General features: G+C 49.6%; 1 non-coding gene and 1 pseudogene across 1 annotated transcript; both read left to right on the forward strand.

Moving 5' to 3' along the window:
- Positions 1–17,579: 17,579 nt before the first annotated feature.
- On the forward strand, positions 17,580–17,736 carry LOC138140656 (5.8S ribosomal RNA). The gene has a single exon (XR_011162689.1). It is a non-coding gene; the product is annotated as a 5.8S ribosomal RNA (ribosomal RNA).
- Positions 17,737–18,129: 393 nt separating this feature from the next.
- The window catches only part of LOC138140670 (large subunit ribosomal RNA), a 4,987-nt pseudogene continuing 3,678 nt past the window's right edge, over positions 18,130–19,438 (forward strand).

Here is a 19,438-nt window from a genome sequence, read left to right on the forward strand (position 1 = left end):
TTGCATCGGAACGGCGTACCGTGCTCCGAAAACAGTCGTTTACGATCATAGACGTGCCGGTAGGTGGGGACAACTCGAAAGCGGTGGCGGTCAGAATCGATCGTCCGAATAAATTAGCATTACATTAACGGGAACGAGATTTGAGAAGAAAAAGTTTGGAGGAATTTCCGTCATTTTTGACAAAATAGAAACATCGTTGAATATCTTCTTTTACGGATGTCGAAGTGTTTCGGACGAGAGACCCTCGAGTACGATTTCACGAAGTAAAACAAAATATGTAACTTCCAGTCAAAGTAAGAGGTTCGGGTCGTATGTCGATCCGTAGAGACGCACCGGACTGTCGAGACGAAACAATCGTAATATCATTCGGGTCCGGAAGTGCAGCGTCCACGTCGAAATTATTGCCAAGTCCCATCCAGAAGTGCAGCGTTCATTCGGGTCCAGAAGTGCAGCGTCCATGTCGAAAGTATTGCAAAGTCCCATCCAGAAGTGCAGCGTTCATTCGGGTCCGGAAGTGCAGCGTCTATGTCGAAATTATTTCAAAGTCCGATCCAGAAGTACAGCGTTCATTCGGGTCCGGAAGTGCAGCGTCCATGTCGAAATTATTTCAAAGTCCGATCCAGAAGTACAGCGTTCATTTGGGTCCGGAAGTGCAGCGTCCATGTCGAAAGTATTGCAAAGTCCCATCCAGAAGTGCAGCGTTCATTCGTGTCCGGAAGTGCAGCGTCCACGTCGAAATTATTGCAAAGTCCCATCCAGAAGTGCAGCGTTCATTCGGGTCCAGAAGTGCAGCGTCCATGTCGAAATTATTTCAAAGTCAAAAAAAAAAAATTGGAGGCATTCCAATAATATGAATACCTACTCTCCAATCCCAAAAAGAAAAAAACAAAAATAAATGCACGTTACTGTGCTAATTTCGAACAAGCAAACTGCCGAATAACCCACGCGAAACGCAATACTCAACAATAATTCGGCAATGTTCTAATACCTATTCGAATTGTAAAAATACCAGATCGGATTGTTCGAATAAAAAAATAGAATATTCGAACATTCCAATTTACGAATTTTATATAGTCAGATATGAGACTACGAAACACGAACAAACCGAAAATGATCGATTACCAGAATTAGTTTCGCAAGATGGTATGCAAGCAGATATACTCGTAATGTGTATTACCGGTTCCATCGGAACGGGGTACCGTGCTGCGAGGACAGTCGTTTACGATCATAGACGTGCCGGTGGGTGGGAACCACTCGAAGGCGGTCGCGGACAGATTTGATCGCCCGACTGAAATAGAACATTAAAGGGGACGAGATTTGACAAGAAAAAGTTCTGAGGAATTTCCCTCACTTTTGATAAACTAGAAACATCGTTGAATATCTTCTTTTACGGATCTCGAAGTGTTTCGGACGAGAGACCGTCGAGTACGATTTCACGAAGTAAAACAAAATATGTAACTTCCAGTCAAAGTAAGAGGTTCGGGTCGTATGTCGATCCGTAGATACGCATCGGACTGTCGAGACGATATAATCGCAACATCATTTCGATCCAGAAGTGCAGCGTTCATTCAGGTCCGGAAGTGCAGCGTTCATTCAGGTCCGGAAGTGCAGCGTCAACAAAAAATGTAGAAATTATTTCCAAGTCCGATCCAGAAGTGCAGCGTTCGTTCGTATTCGGTAGTGCGGCTACAACGAAAAATGTCGAAATTATTTCAAAGTCCCATCCAGAAGTGCAGCGTTCGTTCGGGTCCGGTGGTGCGGCGTTCACGAAAAATGTAGAAATTATTTCAAAGTCCCATCCAGAAGTGCAGCGTTCGTTCAGGTCCGGAAGTACAGCGTTCGTTCGATTCCAGAAGTGCAGCGTTCGCTCGTGTCCGGAAGTGCAGCGTTCGTTCGATTCCAGAAGTGCAGCGTTCGTTCAATTCCAGAAGTGCAGCGTTCATTCAGGTCCGGAAGTGCAGCGTTCGTTCGATTCCAGAAGTGCAGCGTTCGTTCGGGTCCGGTGGTGCGGCGTCCACGAAAAATGTAGAAATTATTTCAAAGTCCCATCCAGAAGTGCAGCGTTCGTTCAGGTCCGGAAGTACAGCGTTCGTTCGATTCCAGAAGTGCAGCGTTCATTCAGGTCCGGAAGTGCAGCGTTCGTTCGATTCCAGAAGTGCAGCGTTCGTCCGATTCCAGAAGTGCAGCGTTCGTTCAATTCCAGAAGTGCAGCGTTCATTCAAGTCCGGAAGTGCAGCGTTCGTTCGATTCCAGAAGTGCAGCGTTCGTTCAATTCCAGAAGTGCAGCGTTCATTCAGGTCCGGAAGTGCAGCGTTCGTTCGATTCCAGAAGTGCAGCGTTCGTTCGGGTCCGGTGGTGCGGCGTCCACGAAAAATGTAGAAATTATTTCAAAGTCCCATCCAGAAGTGCAGCGTTCGTCCGATTCCAGAAGTGCAGCGTTCGTTCAATTCCAGAAGTGCAGCGTTCATTCAGGTCCGGAAGTGCAGCGTTCGTTCGATTCCAGAAGTGCAGCGTTCGTTCAATTCCAGAAGTGCAGCGTTCATTCAGGTCCGGAAGTGCAGCGTTCGTTCGATTCCAGAAGTGCAGCGTTCGTTCGGGTCCGGAGGTGCGGCGTCCACGAAAAATGTAGAAATTATTTCAAAGTCCCATCCAGAAGTGCAGCGTTCGTTCAGGTCCGGAAGTACAGCGTTCGTTCGATTCCAGAAGTGCAGCGTTCGTTCGGGTCCGGAAGTGCAGCGTTCGTTCAATTCCAGAAGTACAGCGTTCGTTCAATTCCAGAAGTGCAGCGTTCATTCAGGTCCGGAAGTGCAGCCTCAACGGAAAATGTCGAAATTATTTCCAAGTCCGATCCAGAAGTGCAGCGTTCATTCGGGTCCGGAAGTGCAGCGTTCGTTCAATTCCAGAAGTGCAGCGTTCATTCAGGTCCGGAAGTGCAGCGTTCGTTCGATTCCAGAAGTGCAGCGTTCGTTCGGGTCCGGTGGTGCGGCGTCCACGAAAAATGTAGAAATTATTTCAAAGTCCCATCCAGAAGTGCAGCGTTCGTCCGATTCCAGAAGTGCAGCGTTCGTTCAATTCCAGAAGTGCAGCGTTCATTCAGGTCCGGAAGTGCAGCGTTCGTTCGATTCCAGAAGTGCAGCGTTCGTTCAATTCCAGAAGTGCAGCGTTCATTCAGGTCCGGAAGTGCAGCGTTCGTTCGATTCCAGAAGTGCAGCGTTCGTTCGGGTCCGGAGGTGCGGCGTCCACGAAAAATGTAGAAATTATTTCAAAGTCCCATCCAGAAGTGCAGCGTTCGTTCAGGTCCGGAAGTACAGCGTTCGTTCGATTCCAGAAGTGCAGCGTTCGTTCGGGTCCGGAAGTGCAGCGTTCGTTCAATTCCAGAAGTACAGCGTTCGTTCAATTCCAGAAGTGCAGCGTTCATTCAGGTCCGGAAGTGCAGCCTCAACGGAAAATGTCGAAATTATTTCCAAGTCCGATCCAGAAGTGCAGCGTTCATTCGGGTCCGGAAGTGCAGCGTTCGTTCGATTCCAGAAGTGCAGCGTTCATTCGGTTCCGGAAGTGCAGCGTCAACGAACAATGTCGAAATTATTTCCAAGTCCGATCCAGAAGTGCAGCGTTCATTCGGGTCCGGAAGTGCAGCGTTCGTTCGATTCCAGAAGTGCAGCGTTCATTCAGGTCCGGAAGTGCAGCCTCAACGGAAAATGTCGAAATTATTTCCAAGTCCGTTCCAGAAGTGCAGCGTTCATTCGTTTCCGGAAGTGCAGCGTCAACAAAAAATGTTGAAATTATTTCTAAGTCCGATCCAGAAGTGCAGCGTTCACTTTTGTGTTGAAAAAATTTTTTCGAAAAAAAAAAAAATTTCATCACGGACAGCGGCGGAACGAAAAACGCGGCAGATCCCCGTTGAAAAAATCGAAAAATTATTTTCACGGCCGGAGTAAAGGCGATGGGGACGTTTCGATTTTGCACTCGAAAGTACCTGAATACAGCATAGCCGGGCAGCGCCGCGTCGGGGTCCGGCTTTCGGCTGTCCGCTTTCGATCCGTATCGTCATGCCGCTAGCGTGACCGAATCCGTATATATGAGAGGTAGTTGTGTGGCGCGTTGGTCGATGTGGCGACTCGATGTTTCGGGCGGTTTAGGTGTTCGCACCGTACGTACCGTGATTTTCGGACTGTCTCATCTCATGATCCGACATTATTGAACTAGCGCTGACGATTTACCTCTCGTTGTGGACGGAGAATTTGCGAGGGTCGTTGTTGTTGTTGTTCCGATGGCACGGCGGCTCGTTCGTTGTTTCTTTCCGGATACTACCACGCTGATACTAAGTTTATCTACGGACGTTTTAAGAATTTAATTTTCTGACGGCGTCCATCGAACTTGTGTGGTACGTTTCGGCCGTCCTATAGCTACCGTCATGTACGGATTTCTGACGGCTAGATTGTTCGAGGTCTTCACCTCGTCATTCTTTTCGAATACCACCACACTCAAGATTGTCTTCGCACGGCGCTACACGGGCGAATCTCGATGGTCAGTGGTAATGGTTCGACCGTCTCCCACAGCGAGAACGCGGATGCGGCATGGCGTTAACCCGTCTGCGGTCCCTATGCGTTCAAAACTTTCCTAACTTCTTCTACATCTTTTGGACGGAGATCGTGCGGGAGTGATGTTGCGGCTCTCTCCACTTTCTATCCGAATACGACCACACTTAGGATTCGTCTCCCTATCGTTAAGTTTCTGCGACACAGACGAGATTCGATAGTCACTGGTACGATTCGGGCCGTTCGTAACTGCCGAGATAAAATGATGATACGATATGTATTTACATGTATCACGAATAATATATTAAAGAGGAACTAAACGAAAGATTGTCTTCGTGCGTCGTAAAAATTTAATTTTCTGCGACAAACGAATTTTCGACAGTCAAGTTTGTTCAAAATTGATGGTCAAGTCGTTACCAAGCCCTACTGGTGATGTTGAACTAGACGAATACCTCGGATGGAAAACGATTTTCTCAATCCTTGGGCGTCCATAATAAATATATATAACAATAATGGCAAAATGTGGTGCTGATGCCAAATAAAACGAAACAAAACGAAAGATTGTCTTCGTGCGTCGTAAAAATTTAATTTTCTGCGACAAACGAATTTTCGACAGTCAGATTTGTTCAAAATTGATGGTCAGAGGTCGTTAAGTCCTACTGAAGACGTTGAACTAGACGAATACCTCGGATGGAAAACGATTTTCTTAATCCTTGGGCGTCCATAATAAATATATATAACAATAATAGCAAAATGTTGCGATGCAAATGAAACGAAACAAAACGAAAGATTGTCTTCGTGCGTCGTAAAAATTTAATTTTCTGCGACAAACGAATTTTCGACAGTCAAGTTTGTTCAAAATTGATATTCAGGTCGTTGGCTCTACTGATGATGTTGAACTAGACGAATACCTCGGATGGAAAACGATTTTCTCAATCCTTGGGCGTCCATAATAAATATATATATATAACAATAATGGCAAAATGTTGTGCTGATGCCAAATAAAACGAAACAAAACGAAAGATTGTCTTCGTGCGTCGTAAAAATTTAATTTTCTGCGACAAACGAATTTTCGACAGTCAAGTTTGTTCAAAATTGATATTCAGGTCGTTAAGCCCTACTGATGACGTTGAACTAGACGAATACCTCGGATGGAAAACGATTTTTTCTCAATCCTTGGGCGTCCATAATAAATATATATAACAATAATGGCAAAATGTCGTGCTGATGCCAAATAAAACGAAACAAAACGAAAGATTGTCTTCGTGCGTCGTAAAAATTTAATTTTCTGCGACAAACGAATTTTCGACAGTCAAGTTTGTTCAAAATTGATGGTCAAGTCGTTACCAAGCCCTACTGGTGACGTTGAACTAGACGAGTATACCTCGGATGGAAAACGATTTTCTCAATCCTTGGGCGTCCATAATATATAATAATAATAATAGCAAAATGTTGCGATGCAAATAGAACTCGACCGAACATAAGATTGTCTTCGTGCGTCGTAAAAATTTAATTTTCTGCGACAAACGAATTTTCGACAGTCAAGTTTTGGCCCCCTACTGATGACACCGTCATGTACGGTTTTCTGACGGAGGAGATCGTGCGAGGTTTTCACCTCGTCTTTCTTTTCGGAACGACCACCAGCAGGATTGTCTTCGGACGTCGTGAGAATTTAATTTTCGCAGCGACGAACGAATTTCGACAGTCGGTGGAGCACGTTTCGACCGTCTCCCACAGCGAGATCGCGGATGCGGCATGGCGTTCAATCGTCTGCGGTCCCTATGCGATCAACATTTTTTTAAAATAATGCATAAACTCTCAGAAAATTGGAGATAAGTTTTTGGAAAATACATACTTCTAGGGTTGTTGTTGTTCCGACGACGCTTCCCTTTTCGAACTAGACCGAACATAAGATTGTCTTCGTGCGTCGTAAAAATTTAATTTTCTGCGACAAACGAATTTTCGACAGTCAAGTTTTGGCCCCCTACTGATGACACCGTCATGTACGGTTTTCTGACGGAGGAGATCGTGCGAGGTTTTCACCTCGTCTTTCTTTTCGGAACGACCACCAGCAGGATTGTCTTCGGACGTCGTGAGAATTTAATTTTCGCAGCGACGAACGAATTTCGACAGTCGGTGGAGCACGTTTCGACCGTCTCCCACAGCGAGATCGCGGATGCGGCATGGCGTTCAATCGTCTGCGGTCCCTATGCGATCAACATTTTTTTAAAATAATGCATAAACTCTCAGAAAATTGGAGAAAAGATTGTTAGAAAAGATATACTACTAGGGTTGTTGTTGTTCCGACGACGCTTCCCTTTTCGAACTAGACCGAACATAAGATTGTCTTCGTGCGTCGTAAAAATTTAATTTTCTGCGACAAACGAATTTTCGACAGTCAAGTTTTGGCCCCCTACTGATGACACCGTCATGTACGGTTTTCTGACGGAGGAGATCGTGCGAGGTTTTCACCTCGTCTTTCTTTTCGGAACGACCACCAGCAGGATTGTCTTCGGACGTCGTGAGAATTTAATTTTCGCAGCGACGAACGAATTTCGACAGTCGGTGGAGTACGTTTCGACCGTCTCCCACAGCGAGATCGCGGATGCGGCATGGCGTTCAATCGTCTGCGGTCCCTATGCGATCAACATTTTTTACAAGTTGTAGAGGGTGGCGCGATCGAGTTTTGCGACTTCATCGTTGCTGCACCCAACAACAATAAATAATGCATAAACTCTCAGATATCCGAGCGAGAATAAGTTTTCTACTCGTAACGTGTTCGAATTTCTACGGAAATTCTTACCGAAAAAGTATCGCTTTCAATGTAGCGAAGAGTTAAGTTTGTTAGAAAAATTTTTACAGGCCGAGGAAGTTTCGTTAAAAACGAATTTTCGACGCCGGTGTTTTGAACTCTCATGCGTGCGTGTGGCGTGGAAAAACAAAACATAACACGAAAAATGATAAATAATCATTATAAATAAAAATTTGTGAGCGGGACGGGTTCGACTTGATCGTCGTCTGCCGTACCGCGATGACACAAAATATGTGTGAGCGAAAGACACACAAAATCAAATCGATGACTACCATATCTCGGATGGGAAACGATTTTCAGATGGTAAGAGGCACGGTGGTTGCAAAATATCGTCGTCGTTTTCTCCTTCCCGATACTGCGTACGTCACGATGACTATATATATATATATATGGAAACCACAACATTCTGTTTTGTTTTTAACTGCGAAACGTAGCACAACGCAAAATGCACGAACGTGGCGTCACGACGGTCGCAAAGATCGTCCGTTTCGCCCGCACGTGACGATAGTTATCCTCGACCTACGGGTCGACGGACGAACTGTCGTGTGTACTACGATACACGCACAGTTCCCTGGTTGATCCTGCCAGTAGTCATATGCTTGTCTCAAAGATTAAGCCATGCATGTCTCAGTACAAGCCGAATTAAGGTGAAACCGCGAAAGGCTCATTAAATCAGTTATGGTTCCTTAGATCGTACCCACATTTACTTGGATAACTGTGGTAATTCTAGAGCTAATACATGCAAACAGAGCTCCGACCGGAGACGGAAGGAGCGCTTTTATTAGATCAAAACCAATCGGTGGCGGTCTCCGTCATCGTCCAACTTGGTGACTCTGAATAACTTCGAGCTGATCGCACGGTCTAGCACCGGCGACGCATCTTTCAAATGTCTGCCTTATCAACTGTCGATGGTAGGTTCTGCGCCTACCATGGTTGTAACGGGTAACGGGGAATCAGGGTTCGATTCCGGAGAGGGAGCCTGAGAAACGGCTACCACATCCAAGGAAGGCAGCAGGCGCGCAAATTACCCACTCCCGGCACGGGGAGGTAGTGACGAAAAATAACGATACGGGACTCATCCGAGGCCCCGTAATCGGAATGAGTACACTCTAAACCCTTTAACGAGGATCAATTGGAGGGCAAGTCTGGTGCCAGCAGCCGCGGTAATTCCAGCTCCAATAGCGTATATTAAAGTTGTTGCGGTTAAAAAGCTCGTAGTCGAATCTGTGTCCCGCGCCGCCGGTTCATCGTTCGCGGTGTCAACTGGCGTGCCGCGGGACGTCCTGCCGGTGGGCTTAGCCCGCGAGGGCGGCCCAACTCAATCCCGCCGCGGTGCTCTTCATTGAGTGTCGAGGTGGGCCGGCACGTTTACTTTGAACAAATTAGAGTGCTTAAAGCAGGCTAAAACTTCGCCTGAATACTGTGTGCATGGAATAATGGAATAGGACCTCGGTTCTATTTTGTTGGTTTTCGGAACCCCGAGGTAATGATTAATAGGAACGGATGGGGGCATTCGTATTGCGACGTTAGAGGTGAAATTCTTGGATCGTCGCAAGACGGACAGAAGCGAAAGCATTTGCCAAAAACGCTTTCATTGATCAAGAACGAAAGTTAGAGGTTCGAAGGCGATCAGATACCGCCCTAGTTCTAACCATAAACGATGCCAGCTAGCGATCCGCCGACGTTCCTCCGATGACTCGGCGGGCAGCTTCCGGGAAACCAAAGCTTTTGGGTTCCGGGGGAAGTATGGTTGCAAAGCTGAAACTTAAAGGAATTGACGGAAGGGCACCACCAGGAGTGGAGCCTGCGGCTTAATTTGACTCAACACGGGAAACCTCACCAGGCCCGGACACCGGAAGGATTGACAGATTGAGAGCTCTTTCTTGATTCGGTGGGTGGTGGTGCATGGCCGTTCTTAGTTGGTGGAGCGATTTGTCTGGTTAATTCCGATAACGAACGAGACTCTAGCCTGCTAAATAGGCGTATTTCGACATCCCAAAGGCCCGCCGGCCCCGGGTTCGCCCGGTGGTCGCGCGCGGTTTTTACTGTCGGCGTACAAACAATTCTTCTTAGAGGGACAGGCGGCTTCTAGCCGCACGAGATTGAGCAATAACAGGTCTGTGATGCCCTTAGATGTTCTGGGCCGCACGCGCGCTACACTGAAGGAATCAAAAAAAAAAAAAAAAAAAAAAAAAAGGCGCCCGGGGGCACGTATATTTCTGATCAAGCACCAAATTGGGTGCTACACTTCGGAATTGTTACATTAACAGTACAGATTAGGATTGCCTAGCTAAGTAATAAAATTTTTTAACCATTCTACATAACCTATCCTATGTTGTGTTGTCAGGGGTGCTGACTTAAAAAAAAAAAAAAATCTAACCTAACTAACTATGCAATATGTACATTATGTTACAATTACTGGGGCCCAGCTTCGTCCGACATCCGCCATCTGATAAATTAGGTCGGCCCTCTTTTTTTAATTTCCGACATTATGGAGCCTCAACTTGAGTCGGAGGACGCGTCGTCCGGAAGAATTTTATGTGCGTCAGGTTATTTGCGTTTCCTCAAATTGTGGTGCTGTGTTTTGTGGACGGGGCGTCAGTCCTTAACTATTTGCGTTCCTGAAACATATTATCAGAATGCTTATGAGGGGGTCCTGCTCTAGATGTCGTCAGTAGACGGTTCTGAGCTGGTGAGAAGTTCAAAAATTTCGTCATTTTCTAGGAAGGGGATGTCACGTATTGAAGGCGGCCAGGTTCGGAGTTCCTCGTTGATCGCCTCTTGCGCCCTTAGGTATTTCCGGCAGTCCAAGATTCTATGGATTGGGTCGTCTGTCTCGCCCACACATGCGTCGCATTCTTCGTCCTCCCGCTTACCAATTCTTAGCAGATGGCAGGCAAACTCGCCATGCCCCGTTAGTACTTGGGTCCTCTTAAAGTTGACTCTCGGCAGTTGTTCCCAATCAGTGGTCACATTGGGCAAAAATTCAAATGTTGTGCGCCCTTTCACTGACTCGTTCCATCTGTCCTGCCATACGTCCTCCGCCTTGATGCTCATATATGCCGCGGCGTGTGCTACCGAATCGAACATTTCGGGAGTGATTAGCTCGTTATGGAAGAGAGCCCCCCTTCCTTTGCGCAACTCGCGTACGCAATTCTGCTTTTCTAGCTCCAGGTCGACAGGCAACAGCCCTGCGAGAACCCCAGCCGCCTCCGTTGACACTGAAGCGTAGCTCTGAGTGACGAGCCGGGCGACCTGACCGTACGCCGCCTGGTACTTTCGGTGCACTTTCGTGGTGTGAAGTCGGTCTATCCATACCCGCGAGGCATACGAGAGAATCGGTAGGATTGCCCCTCGGTAGATCGCTCGCAGCGCCAGTGCCGTCTCCTGTCCCCAGTTCTTCCACACCATTCTTCGCAGCCCCATTGCTGTTCTTCCTGCTTTTTTGAGGGTGTAAGCTGCATTCGCTTGAAAGTTTAACTTCGGGTCGACCATGACTCCCAGATATTTATGTCCATCCACCTTCTTGATCTGTGCTCCCTCTACACGCAGTTTGATGTCCCGATGGTGTGCACGCGGTGGAGATTTATTTATCATAAAGACACTTTTTTCCCTGGATATCGTGAGTTTGTTTTGTTTGGCCCATTCCGCGATCTTGTCCAGGGCTCCTTGTGCCCTTTCCAGCATGTTTTGGCGTTCGTTGCTCGTTACAACCACTGCCAGGTCGTCGGCGTACGCAATTGTTGAGACTCCAGCCGGCCAGTCTGCCTCTAGGAGCGGATCCAGCACGAGGTTCCATAGCGTCGGGCCCAGCACTGACCCCTGGGGGCATCCTTTTGTGGGAACCTTCTGCGTCGTGATGTTATCTTGCGTGAACAGGACTTTTCGGTCCGTCAGGTAGCTCTTGATTAACACCACCAGTTCGTGGGGCGCCTCTCTTCTCCTGAGATTTCTCAGGAGCCCCGGCCACCAGACGTTGTCGAACGCTCCTCTGATGTCTATAAATATCGTCATTGCATATTTTTCGGTTGTCCCTTTAATCTTGTCCTTATATTGCCAAAGTGCATCAGTCGTGGAGCGTCCAGGAGTGAAACCGAACTGCGCCTCCGCGTGCATTGGAATAATGGCCTGAGCTAGCGCGTGTTTAATTAGTTTCTCGAGGATTTTTCCGTAGGCAGGGAGAAGCACAATGGGGCGGTAGTTCTTGAGGTTGCCGAAATCTTGCGTTGGGTCCTTAAGTAGGATGACCAGTCTGCCGGTTTTCCATGCAGTTGGAAAGTACCCCAGCCTCCAGCAGGCGTTGTAAATTTTTAACAGCGACGGGCCAACCCATTTATGCGCCAGTTTGACGACATTTCCCTTAATCCCATCGACTCCCGGCGCCTTGTTGGTGCTGAGCGCATTGATGATCGCGTCCAGTTCTTCCCCTTGGAACCTATCTCCTCTGGTATTGCGCGGAACAATACCTATGTAGTCTCGTTGCTCCTGTCTTTGTGTATAATTGTTGATTTCCGGGTCGTCATCCGGTAGTAGAGCGTGGAGTATGTGTCTCATCGTTTCTTCCTGTGTGAGTGTGATCGTGTCGTCGTCCCTGGTAAAGCAGCTTAGAACACCCGCCTCGTGGAACTTGCCAGCTGCGACCTTGTAGACAACGCCCCACGGGTTTATTTTAAGATCATTCTCCACGAATTTGTCCCAGGCTTTTTTCCTTGTCGTCTGAAGTTTGTTGACGAATTTAACTTTGGCCGCCGTCATCTCGCTGTGTAGGTGGTTGGAGTATTCTCGGTGCCGGTTCCGGTAGAAGAGATCTTTCTTCCTCAGATAGACCTTGCGGAATCTCTCGACCTCGTCGGTCCACCATTCGGGTCTGTTGCGGTATTTGCGTCTTCTAGCCCCTTTTGATATGATGCGGGTTATGATCCCGCCTTGGAGGAAATCGATGGCTGCGTCAATTTGTGCCGGCGTGTTGAGATTGGAGTGGTTGCACTCAAAATCTGTGTTCCACTCATTCATTTCCTCTTCAATGTCCCCGGGCATGATATGGCTACAGTCAACGATGAAATCGGCGGCTCCCGCTTGCACCTCACGTCTGTTCGGGTTCGTGTCCACCGTGAATGTAATGGCGTTGTGATCGGAGCTTACGAGGTCGTCCGCAACTGTCCACCTGCTTAGATCATCGATGGCGCTATTTGTGGTCAAAGTTATATCGATATAGCTGCATCCATTTGGGGATCTGAAGGTCGGAATAGTTCCGGGTCTGTTTATTATTGCCAGATTGTTGGTGGCGATAAATTCTTCAAGCGTCGGGGCTCTGTTGTCGTCCCGATGGTCGAACCACAGCGTCGAGCGGACGTTAAAGTCTCCTCCTATGACCGTTTTGTGACCAGCCGTGGCTAGCAGAATCCTCTGGAGTGCCGGCAGTTCTGCAAGAAGGTCCGAGTACGGTGGCAAATAAACGCTTACAAGAAACACTTGTGTTGTACGGATTCTTGCCGATATGACCACGATGTTGCCCGTAGACAGCTGGGGCACGAACAACGGGCGGATGTGGTCTCTGTTGTACAAAATTGCTGACAGGAACTTTGACTCTTTCCGGGCCATGCATTGAATGCCGTTGAGTCCAGGGATTTTGTATGCATTTGCCACTTTGCACACGTAGGGCTCTTGCACCAGAGCCAGAGAAATGTTGTTTGTTAGCATTTGTCCCACTAGTTCGCTTGTTGCCGCACGTGATTTTTGCAGATTAATTTGTGCTACATTGATTTCTCTATCCATTAACTTCGTAATTTGTAGAGTTTATGGCTTCTTGCAGACGATGCTTATAGATGGGACAGACGCTCTCCGCGGTGTGGTGGTTGGCTTCCTTAATTCCGCTCCTTGTACAGTTTGCACATTTGTGCGCCCTCTTATCCTCTCTAGCCTCGCAGTCGCGGCTCTCGTGGTCCGTGCTGGCGCAGAAGCCGCATTGCCTGGGGGAGTTGCAGAATTTTGCGATGTGCCCAAATCTCTGGCACTTGTAGCACCTGGAGACAAGCAGAAAATCTCTTATGTTGTGCGACCTCCAAGTCGTGTAGATTCTCTCGGTTTTAACAAAGTGGGCTCGCGCTGCTGGGTGTAGTTCTACAATCCAGCTCGTGGTGTCGTTTCCTCCTCTCTCGTTGCCGCGGCTTCTGCGTCCGTATTTAAACATTTTTCCTGTGAAATTTTCCGGTACCGTCGCGGGGAGATTCTGTTTGCACAGTTCTGCCAGGAGCTGTTCTTGGGTGGTGTGTTCTGGCACGTCCATTATTTGCATTCTAGGCCAGTGTTTGTCTACTGGCTTCGCGGTGAGCTTCAGTTGTTTCAATATATCCGAGTCGCCCAGTTTCAGGACTGAAGGGCACCGCGACTCGACCAATACGGCGTTGTCTTTCAGACATACCACCTTGTCTGCTCGGATGCCGTAATCACTTGGATCTTTTGACATCAGGATCCTTCTGGTGTCCTCGGCTGTATTTACTCCTCTGCAGTTAGCGGCCGGTGTGATCACCACTTTGTGCTTGGGTGCGGCAGGAGGTTTCTGTTGATGTACTGCGGCTGTGGGAGTGGGTCTCGCTGCGACCGAGCTGTATGTTGTTGGCGCCTGGGGTGCCGAGAAGTGGCTGGAGACAGCCTCGTTCACAATCTCCCTGATTTTATCCTCATCCAAACGGTTCGCGGGGGCGTCATTAACGTTCAGGAGTACCTGATTCAGGCCATGTTGGATCAGGTCTGCAGCCAACAAGTAATTTTGTTTTTTCAAAACACCATCCTTGCAGACATTTAGATGGTCCCTTATCAGCGTTAGGTTGGCCGCGCAGATTTGGATAACTTTCCGGACGTCCGTCAGATCCTGTTCAGTGAATTGCACCGGCGTCGATATTTGCAAGGCAGGTTGCTCATCACTCTTTTGCGAAGCTGTAAGCTGTGTTGCGTTGGATTTTCTACGGCTCGAAGTTGCGGTTGCCATGTCTTGCCACTACGGCAGAGGACCCTGTGCCCTCTACCTGGAAATGCAGCTGGCACAGCAACTCGCTCCACTTCTATGTGTAATGCTGGTTGCACAGTGTTGCAGTTCGGCTAACGCGGTAGCCCGCACAGCTCGTGGGTGTGTTGCTGGTTGCCCTTGCTCCGGTGTGATTACGCTGCAACCCGTACAACTCTCCGGTGTGTCGCTGGTTGCCGAGTGCCACTCTTCCAACGCTCCCGCGTGCAGGTTTGTCCACTCGCCGACAGGTGGCGCTGTGGTCAGCTTGGCGGATGACGCGACCGCACCCAGCTGGCCAAGATGGCGCCGAACTTCCTGATAAAATTACACTCAGTTTTCTCACTTACTCTGTTGAAATTTGCAGAAAATTTCACACACAAATCTGCACACTTTCCTAAATTACTTGTGCGTCTTTATATTTGGGTCGCACTGAAAAATCACCGGGACTAGGCCTGGTCAGCGGCACCTAGATGCACGTCACACTTTTCACGTTGAGACTCGCCGATCCGCACTCAGTTTCTTTTAAGATCGATGTGTCGCACTGTCTATATAACTGCCGGACACTTTATTGGCGATATTTACACTGATTTCACTTGTTAACTGAAATTTTTAGTTTCTACACTGTGTTCTCTGTGGAGCTCGACTCGGCACGTCCGCACGGCTCGAGCGCTCGGGACAGAAACTGACTGAAGGAATCAACGTGTCCTCCCTGGCCGAACGGCCCGGGTAACCCGCTGAACCTCCTTCGTGCTAGGGATTGGGGCTTGCAATTGTTCCCCATGAACGAGGAATTCCCAGTAAACGTGAGTCATAAGCTCGCGTTGATTACGTCCCTGCCCTTTGTACACACCGCCCGTCGCTACTACCGATTGAATGATTTAGTGAGGTCTTCGGACCGGTACGCGGTGGCGTTTCGGCGTCGCCGATGTTGCTGGAAAGATGACCAAACTTGATCATTTAGAGGAAGTAAAAGTCGTAACAAGGTTTCCGTAGGTGAACCTGCGGAAGGATCATTAACGAGAGTAGTGTCCATTTTCACGAATGGCAACACGAAATTGTAAGCATTTGTCTGACATGATTGATTTTTGAACTTTTGAAAGTCTAGACGGAGCCGACGGCACGTCAGCCCTTAGCGGTGCTGTCGCACGTTCTCGGGGGCTAGACCCTCGTTGACGCCGCTAGACTACGATGCGCGCACATTGAAATATTTTTTTCGTGTGCGTGTGCAGGATCGCAGTTCGTTTCGGTGCAACACAACGCCCGGACGGCTCCGCAGTGCCGGCTCTTGCGCCTATCCGACATCTCGGAGAAACGCTCGAGTAGACGGTGTTCGGGTACCTAGATCCCCGTCCTCGGTGACGAAATATTGATCGTAACTGTCGTCCGTCGATCGTTTCCGTAGTATCACCGTTCCACAAAATATTGTCCGTCGATCGTCGTCGGCGGGTGTCCCCGCGCCCGTCTCGATGGCGACTTCGTTGATGGTAATCGTGTGTTCGGTGATCAGGCAGGCTATGATCGCACGTTGATGGCAACGGTCGAAATGACAAGAGATCGTAACTGTCGTCCGTCGACCGTCTCCAGTCGATTTTTTTCGTTCCGATATCGTCCGTCGTTGTCGTCTATTTGATGACTTCGTTCGTTGATGGTAAGCGTACGGTTATTATCAGGAGATGAGATCACGTTGATGGCAACGGTCGAAAAGTCCGTCATCGCAGGTTTCGGAGGGGATCGCAGGTGTCGGGTTCGGACCGGAGGAACACATGAGCGGTTTGACGTTTCGTTCCTCGCCAGGATTCGACCTCGGCACTCGTGGGTTTTAAATGATTTTCGCCCGGCTGACGGGGTGGCGTTCAGTGCCCCGGCGACAGATTCTGGAAAAACGTCGACCGACGTTCCTAGGACGCTGTTTTCAGACTGCTGATGTATTCACGCGTACCATGATTTGAACTATTTTTGAACTTTACGTGGTCGTGGATCTCTAGGTCGGAACGATGTCCGTTTTTAAGGGAACGATCGCGATCGGCTCTTTTCGAAAAATGTTGTGCGTACGACATATTAGACGCAAGTAGGACCGTGTCCTCAGGATCTCGATGCGAGGTCGTGTACCCGTCGTGCCTCGTTTTCAGAGTCAACACGACGAACCGACCGATTCGCGTCTCCTGTCGGGATCTCGATGCGTGGTGTCTAGGACCGTCGTGTTTAGTATTCTTTATCGATCGATCACACCTGACGTTATCCTCTCTCGCTCATTTTATACGGGCAAGATCTCGAGGGTAGACGGTGAGATGCGATGTCAGAGGAGAAGAACACCACGGCGAACAGACCGGTTCGCGCGTCTCCCGCCGGTTCGAAAGCTCCTTTCGAAAATTTATACGAAACGCAAGTAGGACCGTGTCCTCAGGATCTCGATGCGAGGTCGTGTACCCGTCGTGCCTCGTTTTCAGAGTCAACACGACGAACCGACCGATTCGCGTCTCCTGTCGGGATCTCGATGCGTGGTGTCTAGGACCGTCGTATTTAGTATTCTTTATCGATCGATCACACCTGACGTTATCCTCTCTCGCTCATTTTATACGGGCGAGATCTCGAGGGTAGACGGTGAGATGCGATGTCAGAGGAGAAGAACACCACGGCGAACAGACCGGTTAGCGCGTCTCCCGCCGGTTTCGAAAACGTGATCGGTTGTTTTCGAAAGATGTTGTATGCGACAAACGAAACGCAAGTAGGACCGCGTCCTCAGGATCTCGATGCGAGGTCGTGTATCAGTCGTGTGTCTCGTTTTCTCCGTGTCGATCGCCCGACGTTATCCTCTCTCGCCATTTGAACGGCGAGATCTCGAGGGTAGACGGTGAGAGAACACGCTCAGAGGGGAAACAGAGTCAACACGACGAACCGACCGATTCGCGTCTCCTGTCGGGATCTCGATGCGTGGTGTCTAGGACCGTCGTGTTTAGTATTCTTTATCGATCGATCACACCTGACGTTATCCTCTCTCGCTCATTTTACGGGCGAGATCTCGAGGGTAGACGGTGAGATGCGATGTCAGAGGAGAAGAACACCACGGCGAACAGACCGGTTCGCGCGTCTCCCGCCGGTTTCGAAAGCGAGATAAAATAATTGAAACCTAGCTTGACGACATCACGCCGAGGCGTGGCGCGTTCCAGGATGTTCCCTATCCTAACGGAACGACCGTCTCGTGATGTCCGATAAATTAAAAGATTACCCTGAACGGTGGATCACTTGGCTCGTGGGTCGATGAAGAACGCAGCTAATTGCGCGTCAACTTGTGAACTGCAGGACACATGAACATCGACATTTCGAACGCACATTGCGGTCCTCGGATATTCTGTTCCCGGACCACTCCTGGCTGAGGGTCGTGTCAATTTCAAAGACTGCTCGGTCTCCGTTACGTTCGCGAGTAATGTCGTGTGCACGGAGACGTCGGAGCGTGTTGGATGTGCGACGTGCGGGAAATTTCTCGAGCACGACATCCCGAGACGCGATAGCGGCCGATCGGTCAGGACGAAATAGCGTCGTGGAGCGCTTAGTAGTCCTCCGGTCTTCCGGCGGCCCTTCGACGTAAAGCACGCGCCGTACAGCGGCGGCCACGATGCCCGATCTCTGAACGGTGCGATCGTCGTGTCCGAGACGAGTGATAGATCTCGCGACGACGTCAGATCGATGTTCGGGGAGAGTCGGAGGCCGTCCTTCGGACGAGTGCGACGATCGTCGTTGCGTGCCATAAATTTTTGAGATATTTTTCAAAAATGCGACCTCAGAGCAGGTGAGACTACCCGCTGAATTTAAGCATATTACTAAGCGGAGGAAAAGAAACTAACTAGGATTCCCTCAGTAGCGGCGAGCGAACAGGGAAGAGCCCAGCACCGAATCCCGCGGCCGAAACCGGACGCCGGGAAATGTGGTGTTAGGGAGGGTCCGTCATCCCGAGACCGTGCGACGCGTCCAAGTCCATCTTGAACGGGGCCACAGCCCATAGAGGGTGCCAGGCCCGTAGCGACCGTCGCCGGTAGCGGGAGGATCTCTCCTCAGAGTCGGGTTGCTTGAGAGTGCAGCCCTAAGTGGGTGGTAAACTCCATCTAAGGCTAAATATGACCACGAGACCGATAGCGAACAAGTACCGTGAGGGAAAGTTGAAAAGAACTTTGAAGAGAGAGTTCAATAGTACGTGAAACCGTTCAGGGGTAAACCTGAGAAACCCGAAAGGTCGAAAGGGGAGATTCAGCGTGTCTCGGCGGTGGCGCTGGACGGTCGCGTGACGGACGGCGTGCGCGTCGTCCGCACCTTCTGTTCTCCGAACTGCTGTCGAACGCGTGCACTTCTCCCCCTGTAGGACGTCGCGATCCGTTGGGCGCCGATCTAAGGCCCGCGGTGGAGCCCGTCCGGACGGTTCGCCGTACCGGACGAACCCGCGGTGTTTCCCGGTCGGCACGCTCGACGGTAAGCATGTGGCGCGAGGCCGCTACTCAGTTAGCGTTCGACCCGCGGCAAGCGCGTTCGTCGCGACGGTCGATCGGACCTGGTGCCGGTCCCGTCCCCGGACGGCTGCTGGCTGCGGTGTTCTCGAACAGACCTCGTTGAAACGCCGATCGGCGACGCTATAGCTTTGGGTACTTTCAGGACCCGTCTTGAAACACGGACCAAGGAGTCTAGCATGCACGCAAGTCATTGGGACATGATTAAACCTAAAGGCGTAATGAAAGTGAAAGTCCGCCTAGCGCGGACTCAGGGAGGATGGGTGGTCCTCTGTGGACCGCCTCGCACTCCCGGGGCGTCTCGTTCTCATTGCGAGAAGAGGCGCACCAAGAGCGTACACGCTGGGACCCGAAAGATGGTGAACTATGCCTGGTCAGGACGAAGTCAGGGGAAACCCTGATGGAGGTCCGTAGCGATTCTGACGTGCAAATCGATCGTCGGAACTGGGTATAGGGGCGAAAGACTAATCGAACCATCTAGTAGCTGGTTCCCTCCGAAGTTTCCCTCAGGATAGCTGGCTCTCGTATTATACGAGTTTCATCCGGTAAAGCGAATGATTAGAGGCATTGGGGTCGAAACGGCCTC

This window comes from Tenebrio molitor, chromosome Y, assembly GCF_963966145.1.
Source record: "Tenebrio molitor chromosome Y, icTenMoli1.1, whole genome shotgun sequence".
NCBI lineage: Eukaryota > Metazoa > Arthropoda > Insecta > Coleoptera > Tenebrionidae > Tenebrio > Tenebrio molitor.